At 50.6% G+C, this 13,095-nt stretch overlaps 1 protein-coding gene across 1 annotated transcript in view; it reads left to right on the top strand.

The window, feature by feature from the left end:
- TBC1D22A (TBC1 domain family member 22A) overlaps positions 1–13,095 on the top strand; it is a 323,593-nt gene that overhangs the window by 23,458 nt on the left and 287,040 nt on the right. The window lies entirely within an intron of this gene.

The raw sequence follows: 13,095 nt of genomic DNA, 5'->3' as shown, positions 1-13,095 counted from the left end.
TCCCATCCCCCCACCCCTCCTTAATCTAAGTGATGGTTCAGACCCTACTAGGCCAGCAGTTCTGGGTACCCTCAGTGTATTTCAAATTCTCATGTGATTGGTTATGTGATTTTGGACATTCCTCCTTATAGCATTTAGATTTAGTGGGCAAACCTAGGAATTTACTCATTAACCCTGAAAAATGCTTGTTCTGAGTTCAGTGTTGTGGGGGTTGGAAGGAGGAGTGATACATAGCAGCTGCCCTCTGGAAGCCCAGTAAAAGGGAGGAGACGCTTATGAAGCAAGGGTGTCAGAGGCTCCTGGACGGAGCTGGTCATGTAGGTTGAGAGGAGGGGGCAGGGAATTTCAAGCTCTGACCAACTGAATATAGGTTGATTGGCTCTAGCCATGTGTACCTTGGAGGTAGGCTTGGAGTTCACTCCCTAATGCGGACGCTTTCTTAATGTGCCATGGGACCCTGGGCACCTTACTTTCCTCCATGGGGCCCTTGGATTTATCAGCCAGTTGTGGTCTCTGCCATGGTGCAGGGGCTTCTCCCTTGGTACTCCCCAAGCTGATGAAATACCGAGTCCTTCACTTGGGACTGCCTTGTGGTACAGTCCTAGGCTGGAGGAAGGGTCCTACCACTGTTTCTCTTTGGGTTTGCTGTTTCTTAGTGGATCTGGAGGCCTTTTTAGCTCTTTGCTGGGTCTGTGTCAGTGAGCTGGGCTCCTCTAGGACCCTTCGTGCTTCTAGGTTACCCAGGAGCCTCTTGGGGTTTTTTTGTTTTGTAGTCTCAGTATTAGAAGACCTGAGTTTGAGGCCTGGTTTTGGTGCTTTTTGGTATCATGACCCCAAGCAAATAATTTCTCTATGTTTCCTCATATATAAAATAGAGAGATTAGGTTTGCCTGTGTTGTGGGATTATTGTCAGGAAGACACTTTGCACGCCTTACGGTTTATGGAGATGGGAACGTTCATGATGGTTGTTGGTACATGCTATGGAGGAGGATGCAAAGACTGATCGTTGGCATGTATAGCCATCTCCTCCTCCTCCTCCTCTCCCTCCTCTCCCTCCCCCTCCTCCCCTTCATCATCAGCAGGACCTCCACAAAGCTCTTTACATTCACTGGCTCATTTGAGCCACGCCCTGCAGGCATTAATAAGTTAATAAAGGAGAATTCAGAGAGGAGGGTGGCAGAGGGGTTCCCCTTGGCCCCCTGCTGGTACAGAGGGGTCCCAGGGGGATTTGGACTCTGAGTCTAGCACGTCCCCCATCATGCTATGCTGGGTGACAGCAGACGCACACAAATGACTTCAGCAAGGGATGACCCAAGATCATAGAGGGAAAGCTGCCTTCTCATTTGGGGGGGAGGAGGAAGCCATCATGGCTTCTTAAAGTGGACTGAGTTTGACCCTTGGACGTTGCTGGGCAGGCCATCCACCAGTCAGCATTTATTAAGTAGCTGCTAGGTGCCATGCCCTATCCTGGGCGCTGGGGACACAGATAGAAAGCATGCAAACATTCCTCAGTGGTGGAGACAGCCAGTATAAAGAGGAGGAGGGACAGAGTAAAGATGAAGAGAACGGGCAGTGGGAAAAGCTTCACGTGAAATGATGGTGCCTAAGCTTGAAGGGAGAGATTGAGAGAGCATTCCAGGTGCTGGGGATGCTCAGTGCTGAGAGGAGGAGAAGGCCAGGTCAGGGAGGGCAAAAAATGTCAGTGAGGCCTAAAAATAGGTGGGTCCAGGTTGTGAAAGCTTAGAACGCTAACCCCAGGGGTTTCTAGTTTAGCCTGGGGCGTTAGGCATAGGGAGCCCCTGGAGGTCATTGAGTAGGAGAGTCACACCTGGGCTCAAGGAATATAACAGCAGCAGCAGGGAAAGCAGGAAGAGGGGCAGGGGCAGGGGCAGGGGCAGCGGCAGGGGCAGCGGCAGGGGCAGCCTGTGGGATGGCCTGGAAGAGCAGCATCATGGGGGCTGAAGGCCTGAGCCAAGGTGGGAGCTGTGTGAGGAGACATGAGAACTAGGAAGCACAAGACTTGGCTTCTTGGTGGACACATTGGGAGAAGAGCAGTGGTGAATTAAGGATGATTCTCAAGTTGGAACTTTTGGGATACTGGGAAGTTTGGAAGAGAGAGGTTCCCCCCTCCCCCCTGGGGTAGGCTTTATTTAAGTATTTATTATTTAGGCTTTCTTAAAATGAAACTTTATTGCTGTGTATTTTGGTGGTGGTTTTTTTTTAAGTTTTCGTCATTCACTTTTATAGGATTTTGAGCTCCAGATTTTTTCTCCTTCCTTCCCCTTCCCCTCCCCCCAACCCCAACAAGCGATCTGATATAGGCTAGCCATGTACAATCATATTAAACACATTTCTACATTAGTCATGTTGTGAAAGAAGAATGAGAACAAAAGGGAAAAACCACGAGAGAGAAAAAGCACAAAAAGACAAAGTGGTCTGCTTTGATCTGCATTCAGACTCCATAGCTCTCTCTCTGGATGGGAATAGCATTCTCCATCATGAGTCTTCCGTAGTTGTCTGAGAAAAGCCAAGTCTGTCAAAGTCAGTCATCGCACAGTGTGGCTGCTGCTGTGTACAGTGTTCTCCCGGTTCTGCTCCCCTCACTCAGCATCAGTTCATATGAGTTTTTCCAGGTTTTTCTGAAATCTGTCTGCTCCTCATTCCTTGTAGCACAGTCGTATTCCATTCCATTCATATGCTGCAACTTGTTCAGCCATTCCCCAGTTGATGGGCATCCCTTTAATTTCCAGTTCTTGGTCGCCCTAAAGAAAGCTGCTATAAATATTTTTGTACATGTAGGTCCTTTTCCCATTTTTATGATCTCTTTGGGATACAGCCCTAGAAGTGGTATTGCTGGGTCAAAGGGCATGCACATTTTTATAGACCTTTGGGCATAGTTCCATATTGCTCTCCAGAATGGTTGGATCAATTCACAACTCCACCAGCAGTGCATTAGTGTTCCCTCCCAGCATCCATCAGTTTCCCTTTTTGGTCTGTTAGCCAATCCGGTGGATGTGACGTAGTGCCTCAGAGTTGTTTTAATTTGCATTTCTCTAATCAATCGTGATTTCAAGCATTTTGTCATGACTATAGATAGCTTTAATTTCTTCATCAGAAAACTGCCTGTTTATATAAGAGGGAGGGTTTTAAGAGAAGGCTAATGAATTCTGTTTTAGATTTAGTGAATTTGAGATGGAATGTGTAGTTTGCAATGTCCAGTGGGCTATTATTTGGTGATGTGGGGCCAACACTGGGGGCGAGCCTGGCGCTGGATCTGTGGGTCACCTGCCTAGAGGTGATAATTAAATCCATCAGTGCTATTATTGAGAGAATGGGGAGGGAGAAGAGGACCTAGTATGGACCCTTAGGGTAGGGAGCCAATGAAGAAGGAGTTAGATAGGTAGGAGGAGAACCAGAGGGGGTGTTCAGGAGGTTTCAGAGATAGTAGACCTGTCCCAGGATGAGGGCAGAGAAGACCTTCATATTTACTAACTAGAATATCGTTTGTAACTTTGGTGAGAGCAGTTTCAGTTGAGTGATGACCAGAAGCCAGACCACCAAGGAGAGGAGGGAGGGGGAGGGGAGCAAGTGGAGGGAGTGCGTGAAGTCCACTTTCTCAAGAATTTGGTGAGGAGGAAACAGAGTGTGATCTCTAGATGAGTCGGTGGGAGGGTCTAGTGAAGGTCTTTCAAGGAACTAGAGCAGGAGTGAAGACACCAAGGAAGGAACCACTGTGAGGGTGGGGGGAGGTGAGGGGGAGGTTGAAGACTGAAGTATGTAGGGGGTGATGGTTGGCATGCATGTACCCCATAACACTGGAGGGAATGGGAACAAGGGTGCATGGAAGAGGGGTGGCCTACCTCTGTCAGAGCCTGCGGAAGGAGGAAAGAGAAGGGTGCTGGGAGTTTTGTGAAGAAGAGGGAGGGAGGCCTCCATTTCTCAGTACAGTGAGAGTTGAGGTCCTCAGCTGACAGGAAGGAGGCAGGGAGACTTGGGAGACCAGAGAAGGGCCGTAGCCCAGCCGAGGTTCATTGAGCAGCTCAGGAGGAGGCATGGAGAAGGTGCATGGTGGGACCGATCCAAGACTGAGATTTGGCAGTAGGAAGAGGGGGTGAAGGCTTTCAGAGCAGAACAGTATAGAGCTGCAAAAGCTCATTGGGGTGCTGAGGGTGGAAGAGAGAAAAGCAGCATCGGGGCTGGGCTGTCGAGGAGAGGAGAGGTATTGGAGGAAGCTTTGGTGGGAGATGGTGGTGGGGGAGGGCTCTGGGGACCTGCGCATAGCCTGGCTTCCCTGGAGTGTCTGTCAAGGCAGTGTCAGGCCAGATCTTGGAGAACCTGGAGCACCAGGTTAAGGAGTCGAGTCCTTCCCTAAGCCGTTGACAAAATCTCGTCGTTCGTGAATGTGATGGAATGTGGTCATTGTGTAAGAGCTGAGGAGCACGGTGACTCCAGAGAGGCCTGGGAAGGTTGAGCAGTCAGGAAAGCATAGACATAACCGCAGTGGGGTATGCAGAAAGACCAGGGACCATGAGACCATGGCTGTAAAGTGACCCAGAAGAGGGTGGATTGGGCCGGGGGATACCATTGAGGAGGGGCTGCCCTGGGAGAGTCACTGCTCCTGGGCGGCAGTTGAAGCTCGGAGACTCTGCTTCTTGGTCCCTAGGCCTGGTCTTCCAGGTAACAAGGGATTGAGAGTCAGAGAGATCATTGCTACTGTCATGCAGAACCAGAGGAAGACCCCCAGACCTTTGACTCTGTCTTCCGTGCGTGACTCAGTCTGTTCAGTAGCCCAAGACTGGAAGGCATGGAGGGCTTCTCATCCAACAAAATCATGATTGTGCCGAGTAGAGAGGACTTGGCATTGGTTGGGTGTTATTTGGAGGGTGAAGCGTGGCATCAGGGATGTCTTTGAAGTCTTGAACCTGAATGAGAGAATCTTGTGGTAGGATGTATGGGCAGAAGTAGGGAAGGCAGTATATGAAAGAAACCTGACCTTTGGTCCCCAAACTTGGGAAGTTTGTAGCTTCACTGGGAGGGCCTAGAGGCCCCCAGGTTTTGGTGAGCTCAGGCTGTGGGCAGTGGCCATGCGGGCAATATGGTGGCCTGATCTCTGTGGCCCTCTGGTGAACAGGAGCTCGTGCTGCAGCCTCTAGCCTCCCGAGGACAAGAAGGGGGCCCTCAGCTCCCCTTCACTTGCAACCACCAGACATTGCTTAAGGGCCTGCTAGGAGCCAGGCCCTGAGGATGGAGAATCTCACTGAGGATCCAGCCTGTGCTTCTGTGGGAGGCAGTGGGAGCTGTCTGCCACTTGGCACTGTGCCACCTCTCTCACTTTCCCTTCTGATACAGCTGGGGAGTGACCCCTTAGCGGTGAGAACATGGATAATTCAGTGGGGCTGCCCCCTGTGGCTCAGTCTATTGAAAAAATCTTCAGAGAGGTGGGGAGAAGTGTCAGAGGCCCCTCTAGGCCTCAAACCCCTGGTCACTGAACACTGGCTCTTTTTTTTTTTTGCCCCTTGTATTTCCTTCCTGTTTTTTTTAAATTTATTTCACTTTTCAACATTCACCTCCATAAGTTTTAAATTTTCTCCCCCTCCCTCTCCAAGATGGCATGTAATCTGATATGAGCTCTACACACACATTCCTGTTAGACACATTTTGACATTAGTCATGTTTGAAAGCCGTATGACAGGGAGAATGAGCCCGTGTGTCAGCAGGGTCTGGAGGGGCCCATGGGGACCAGCCCTGAACCCTGCCATGGCTCCCTGTGGGCAGCTGAAAAAGCTATGGCTTCACAGCCCACCCTTTTAGCCCATTTCAAGGGACGACCCTTCCAAAGTCGTGTGTTCCCACCTACCTGGACTTCTGGGCATTCCCTGACCTCCTCCTGCCTGGGAACAGAGTCCACTTCCAGCTCAACCAGTGGCCATCCTCCTCACCTTGATCTCTGGCTGTCTCCTCACTAGCCACCTCGCCACAGGCCCAGAGACCCTGGAGGTCTTTCCTCTCCAGGCTTGGCTGGGATGACTTGCATCCGGTGCTTTGCAGACCTTGAAGTGAAAGCTGAATAGCCCTCCTCGTTCTTCTTGGTAGGGCCAGGGCGTCTCTTCTTTGCTGATGTTGACACAGCGTACAAGAAGCCCTCGCCTCTGAGAGAGAGACTGTCTCCTCAGGGTTCTGGGTGCTGCAGCAGGCCCTAAACCTACAGGCAGTTAGTAGGCATTTATTAAGCACCTACAGTGTGCCAGACACTATGCTTAGTGTCCAGGACACAGAAGGAGGCAGAAGGCAGCCTCTGTTCTTGGGGCGCTCACAGTCTGAAGGGGGAGACAGCAAGCAGACAAGCCTGTTTAGGGTGAACGGGAAGTAGCACAATGAAAGAAGGCTCTGGAATTAAGGGGGTTGAATCCTGGTAGAGATCTGAAAGAATCCAGGGAAGCCACAAGGTAGAAATGAGGAGGGGCAGGGTTCCAGGGGTGGGGAGGGCCGGAGAAAAGAAAGAGGCAGAGGGTCTTGTTTGTGGGACACCAGGAAGCTGGCATCACTGCATCAGAGAGCACCTGGCAGGGAGGAAGGCATGAGGGAGCCTGGTGAGGAAGAGCTTTGAATGCTGCACAGGATTTTGTGTTTGACCCTAGAGGCAAGAGGGAGCCACCGGACAGAGGAAAAAATTCTAGAGGTAATATGGTTCAGTCCTTCCACTTTACAGAAGAAACTGAGACTGAGAGGGGGAAGGCAACTTGCCTGAGATTACAGGTACTGGACTGGAGTCAGAATTTGAACCTGTGACCCCGGCCTCTGAGCTCAGTGCACTTCTGGGACACCACCGGGACTTGAAGTTCTTCTTTTGACTTTTGTGTCTATCTGTGTGGCTCCATGGGCCAGACACTAGGCTGAGTGCTGAGGTCCCTCTTTTACCGTGTTCTTGGCAGCACACGTGGAAATGGGTGCTTCCCCTTTGGTCTTGTCGCCCTGTCCCATCTATTCTGGGGTCACCGAGCACCTTTCCAGTCTTCATAATGTCTTAGTCATTTTAATTACTGAACAATTGCAGCTCCTTTGGTGCCACATTTTATACCTGGTGTGTAATGAGGTTTTGCTTCATGCAGTCCTTGAAGTGAGTTCACACCCATTCTGTGACTGAAAAAGTAATTAGTTTTTGTTATTAGGGCTTTACTAAATAATTCTCAGGTACTTGAATTCCTGACGGGGAACAAAGCAGCAGTGTGTTTGGGATGTTTCTGCTCCGTGAGTCATAGCTGCCTCTTCCCACAGGCCTCTGGCCAGAAAGAAGTAAATCACATGGAAATCGATGGCAGCCACGCACCCATCAGTTCAGATGGCCAGGAAACACCAACAGCTCTTTAGAGGAAAGCCCCAATAAAGTGCATGTTTTCATCACTTTGGGAACTGAAAGGCCCAGCAGATGAGTGTGGCAGAGTCGGCACCTCGAGAAACGGGCTGCTCTGCCAAAATGTTTTAAGTATGAAAACAAGCTTTCTTTGTGGAATCTTGGTGCTTGCTGTCGGGCTTGTGTAGGGAATGCCGGCCTAGGCAGCTCTCTGATGCCGACTCGGATACTGGCTGCCCAGGCAGGAAGAATGTGGGCAGTCAAGAGGGCTGGCTTCAGGTGGACAGGTTGCCCTTGACATTCAAGTCTGCTGGAGGCATTTGTGTCTTAGGGGCTGGGCTGCTGACCAAGAGTTGAGGAGAGGTAGGGGACACAGCAAGCCTTTCGTCTTCCTGATGTTTAAACTGAGCCAGGAGGAAGGATGTGCCAGGGAAGCAACTGAGGAAGAAAGGGGGCAGCCAGAGAGGACACCTTCCATCGTTTTGGGTTCAGTGTAAAGAGATGGAAGAAAAAACAGAACAAAACCAAGGTTGCTGTGTTGAAAAGTCACTTATTGCCATTACAAATGTGCTTTCACCTTTCCAAAGTTTTCAACAGCTTGGGTTCTTTGGAAAAGACATGAATGGAGCTCTGGTTTTCAGTGCAGCAGCTGTGCTGTTGTGCCCAGGTCTGGGCTCTACTGCTTGAGTGTCCTTGGAGGAGAATGCCCATGATGTTGAGGGGACTTGAAGGCATGCTCTAGGACAGGTGTGGGCAACTCGTGACCTCGAGGTCACTTGTGGCCTTCTAGGTCCTTGGGTGCAGCCTTTTGACTGAGTCCAAGTCTTAGAACAAATCCTTTTATTAAGGAGATTTGTTGTGTGAAGTTTGGATTCAGTCATAGATAGGGCTGCACTTGACCTAGAGGGCCACATGTGACCTTGAGGCCTCTAAGTTCCCCACTCCTTCTCTAGGAGGATCGGAGATCTCAAGTCTAGAGAAGAGAAGGCTTAGGAAAGGGGAGATGAGACAGTTTACTTCACAGGTTTGAAGTGTTTGCTTTAAGTGGTTCCACAGAACAGAAGTAGGACTAGTGGGTGGAACTCTGAAGGAGATATCAGTTCAGTATAGAGAAAAACTTTTAAAATAATGAATGAATCAGTCAGCAAGGATGTGCTGGAGCCTGTGCCAGGCACTGAGCCCACAGGGACAAAGAATGAAGCAATCCGTACTGTCAAGGAGCCACCAGGGAGAGAGCTCGTGCCTGGGGGTGTGGATAGGAATATGAAAGGTGAATAAGGATGTGTGGGCCAAGGGAGTCCAGTGCAAGGTGGCACCCTCGCAGGTGCGGCTTCACACTAAAGATGGTGGCTTAGAGAAGGACTTTATGAAGCTGAGCTAAGCTGGGAGTGCATTGCAGGCATGGGCATAGGCCAAGCACAGGCGTGGTGAGAGTGAAGGTCAATTGGGCTCTGCTGCAGAGCCGGCGAGTCACAGAGAATGAAACTGGAAAGATGGGTGGGGGCCTTGTTGGTTAGAGGACTTTATAGATCACCGAAGAGGCTATAAATTGGAAGCCACTGGCACTGAATAGGCCTCCTTGGGTGCTGGGTGCTGAATTCCCTGTAACTGGAATGCTTGAGTGGAGGATACTGTGTTCTGTGCAGGGTTGGACATGACCTCTGGGTTTTCTTCCAAATGGACAGGCCTGGGATTCTGGGCAGAGAAGAATGTTGGGTTTAAGCTTGAGCCTCTGGAGCCTAGGCCATTTAATGCTGTGTGTATTGGAGCTGTCTGTTAGGCCATTGGGAAGGGCCCTAACTGGGTGGCAGGGAGCATGGGGAGAGCAAAACTGAATTTGTAAAGGTCGTCAAAGCCATTCTCATTGGATGGAGACCATCAGATGGGCTTCCCTTCGTCATCATCATTCCTTCTGAATCACGTCTTCCTTTCTCCGCTGGACCATGAAGAGAGAAGAAACTGGGGAAATGCAGGAGCTGAGGAGGGCTAACATTTGACAGAGTGGAAGTCTGTAGCAGAAGAAAGCAAGCTGCATTTTGATCTGGCACACCTAGTTACAATTCTGGAAGGTTTATTTCCTCAAGGCTGGAGAAAAGCCAGGGCAGATTAAGCAGTCCTTCTCAACAGTTAAGGTTAAGGCTTGGTGAGTAAGGTACAGATGGGAACCTCATTGCCATTTCCATGGGCAAAATGGGCCTAGTCTTCTCTGTAGGGTCCTTCCAGGGCTGGGGAGGCTCCAATGAGAATGTACGTGAAGTACTTTATGAACCTTAGAGAGTTGGGAAGCGGTGAGCCCTTAGCTTTTCTGGATCCTTCACCCTTTTTCTCACTTCTGAAGGGACCAGGGATTTTCTCCATGTGGATGTCTCGGCTCCTCCTTCCTTTAGGGACTGCCTGTGGAATAGCATCTGGTGGTCAGGTCTCTGGGGCTGTTGCTCTCTAAACCTTGCTGGTTGGTGTTCAAATATGAGACAAACAGCCCATCCGCAGGGCCCATGCTCAAATCTTGTCCTGAAAGGGAGGGCCTCTCAAGCTGGGGAGCCGCATGCAGGGTTATCTCTGCAGTGTCATGAGACATCCTTGGCTGGTGTTCATGCAGGCTAGCTGGAGGGTGACTTCTTGGGCAGAGTGCCTAGAAAGGTTTCTGCATGACTGCTTGATAAAGAGCCAGGCTCCTTCTAGAAACAGAAATGGAGCAGAGAAACCTGCCCTCCCACCTTCTGGTTTAGCCATATTTACAGGAATCCTGATTTCAGGCCTGGGGCCTATCAGGAGAATGGCTTGCCTTAGGATCACAGTATGTCAGGCATGGGGGTGAACATTTTGTTGGGCCACCTCTGGGAACCTGAGGTCACTGTCCCCAAGGAACAGATGTCCCATGAGGGCACTGACCCATAGGGGGTATGGCATGTCTGAAGAGTGGAGATTAGTCCTGTTGGATTGAAGTGCAGGCTGGGGATGGGAAACAGGCCAGTGTGTTTTTGAATGCCAGGCCGAGGACTTTGGATTTTATTTGGCTTGTAATGGGGAGCCATCCATGGTGTTGGAACAGAGCAGTGATGTAGTCAGAATTGTAGCACAGGAATTGTGACCATTGGATGGGCCCCCGGGGAACAGGGACAGATGGGCTGTGCTGAGGAGGAGCTTCCAGGGACAGACTAGGCTGGACAGGTGTTGGGAATAGAGCCCTTAGGGAAGAGCCCTTGCATCCTTCACTGACCCCACTTTCTTAGGCTTTCCTGGAGTGTTGGATGGAAGGAGCCACCTCCTGTGCCAGGAGGAAACCTCTTTTGTGTCCATCCTTGTTAATACCCTTGAGCCTAGGCATCAGCCTACGGCACGGTCCACCCACCCATCCTGACTCTATGACCTTGGGCAAGTCCCAGGCAGTGATCTGAGCCCACTGAGGGGATCAGAGATCTGGGTGTGCCCAGGCTGAAGGGCTTACCAGGCAGCGTGCTGATCAGCGGGGAGCTTTCTGGAGGTGGCCAGTGGCTTTGTGGGTGGGCTGGGTTTGTTCGCTTGGTTGGTGGCGATCTTACTATGAACTTTGAGAAAACCCAACCAGGGTGTCAGATTTGGGGGCTCATGTGCCATCTGCTTTTTCCTCTTTTTCTTTACATATAGAAATGTTCATGTTTCTGATATTTGTCAAGTTCAAAATAAAAAACATTAAGTGAAAATGTTTTTTGCAAAGTAAATGAGGACTACCCTTGTGGTTTCCTTGGCATCGGGAGCTCCCAGGTGAGCAAACTCTAATCAGCACCTCCTACACAGCCTTCCAGCTTCTTGGAGCCCTCACTTAGCCAAAATTGGTCTCAATGCCAACTCCACCAGGAGGCAAGTTTGCAGTTGGGTGCCCTGGGTGCAAGAGACTGTCAGAATGGAGGCTGCCGCAGGTCCCCTGCCTTGTCCGGGCAGCCTCACCTTACCCAGCTCAGCCGTTGTACCCACTCCTCTGAGAGGGGTGAGATCAAAGCAAAGTTGGTTTTTGAGGGATGGTGTGAGAAGCCTGAAGTGTTTACTTGCTGTAAGCGCTTTATTTGTTTCTCCCCCACAAAGGAGTTGGGGTGGTGGATGTCCGAGCCCTCCCTCTATTGCTCTAAAGTTTTTGGAGGTTGGCAGGTTTCTGTTGTTCTGGCGTGGGCGGTCATGGATCGAGGTGTCTCGGTCTCTCCCCTCTCCCCTGATTTACCAGGATGTCTCTTGACTGGTCTGGCTCCTTTCATTGCCTGCAAGGACTGGCCAGCTGCAGACTGGCCGGCAGGCTGGTCACTTTTATGAGCTCTGGGGCGATCGACGGAGGCAGCAGACAAGGTAGAACTGGGTAGTTTGGTTTTCCATTTTGCTGTAAATAAATAAATATCCAGCTCCCTCCCACGGTCGCTGATTAGAGTCGCCTTGTTTCCGGGCTGCTGAGGGTCTAGCTCAGGCACTGTGTTGTAGCTGACTTTATTTTCAGCTTTCTAGGTACATTCTGAAGAAGCCTTTTGTTCCATTGAGAAGATGAAGGGCACTGGTTGCTTGAAAAAATTTTAATGAAGTACCTAGTGGAGCTGTTCTTCATTTTAGAGACCGGTTGCCGTGGTTACCATGGTGCCAGCAAGCCGTCCGTCAGCGTTTGCCTCTTGGCTTCTGGACCGTCGGTTTTTGTGCGATGCTGTTGGGGGAGCTACAGATCCGTGAATCAGCATCCAGAAAGGATTCTCTCGCTCTGGCGAGTTAAATCATTCAAGGAATTTATGTTATAGGAACATAAAGCTTATAAATCTAGTTTATCATATCTCTCATTTAATTGTTCATGCAAGCCGGCTCTTCGTGTAGCGATTTACAGTAATCTCAGTGAAATAACAGTTTTGTGTCACAAAATGAATAATGCACGGGAAGAAATTGTCGAGCTCCGTAAAGTCATCACGCTCAAAATATTCCTTTCTTCTGTGGAAATGATCGAATGAAGATCTGCTTGTAGTTGCGAGGAAAACCCTGGAGAGCCTGTTGTTCTCGTCTGTGTTAAAGGTGCGGGGGTCACACTGGCGGGAACGAGGCCGATTCCAGCAGGAGCTCTGACGCCTGCACTCAGGCAGGAGCGCGGGGCCGCCGGGCGTCTTGGATTGTTGTTGTGACTTTTAAAAATCTCCCCGCTCTTTAGAGATTCATCTCTTTGGGACGAGAGACGGATAGCTTGCCATGAGGTGGAGGCTCGGTCTTATTTCTGGGGGAGCTGGAGCCCAGCATCTGTGTCACACGTGGATTCTGAAATGAGGGGCGGGTGGCGCTTTGGGAAGAGAGCCGTTTGGTGGTCACTAAGAGAACGGTGGCTCCAGGCTTTCCTCTCTGCCTGCCAGGAAGGCAGGCACCTAGCCCCTGCCCCATACCTGCTACGGCCTTGCCTGTTGGAAGGCCTGCAGTGACTGGGAGTGCGCCTTTGCCGGGCTCGCCCGTTCAGTTTTGGGGCAGCTGTCCTTGTCAGGCAGCTCTTTGCACTGCACCCAGGAGCTGCCTTTCCTCCGAATACAGCCCTGGCCATTCTGGTCCCTGTTCTAGACAGATCTTTGATGATGGTGGTCGTGGCTCTCCCGTCATTCCTCTTCTTGGCAAAATGTCCCTCCTTCCCTCCTTTGTTGTCCTTGCATCTTCCTGGACACCCTCCCCAAGAGGCAGCTCTGTGTTTATTAGGCCTTTCCAGAACCATGACCACCTTTAATCTCGGCTTGAACAAAGGGCATCTGAAATTCCTTTGGGGT

This window comes from Trichosurus vulpecula, chromosome 5 (assembly GCF_011100635.1).
Source record: "Trichosurus vulpecula isolate mTriVul1 chromosome 5, mTriVul1.pri, whole genome shotgun sequence".
Taxonomy (NCBI): Eukaryota; Metazoa; Chordata; class Mammalia; order Diprotodontia; family Phalangeridae; genus Trichosurus; species Trichosurus vulpecula.
This window is presented reverse-complemented; position numbering and strand designations above follow the sequence as displayed.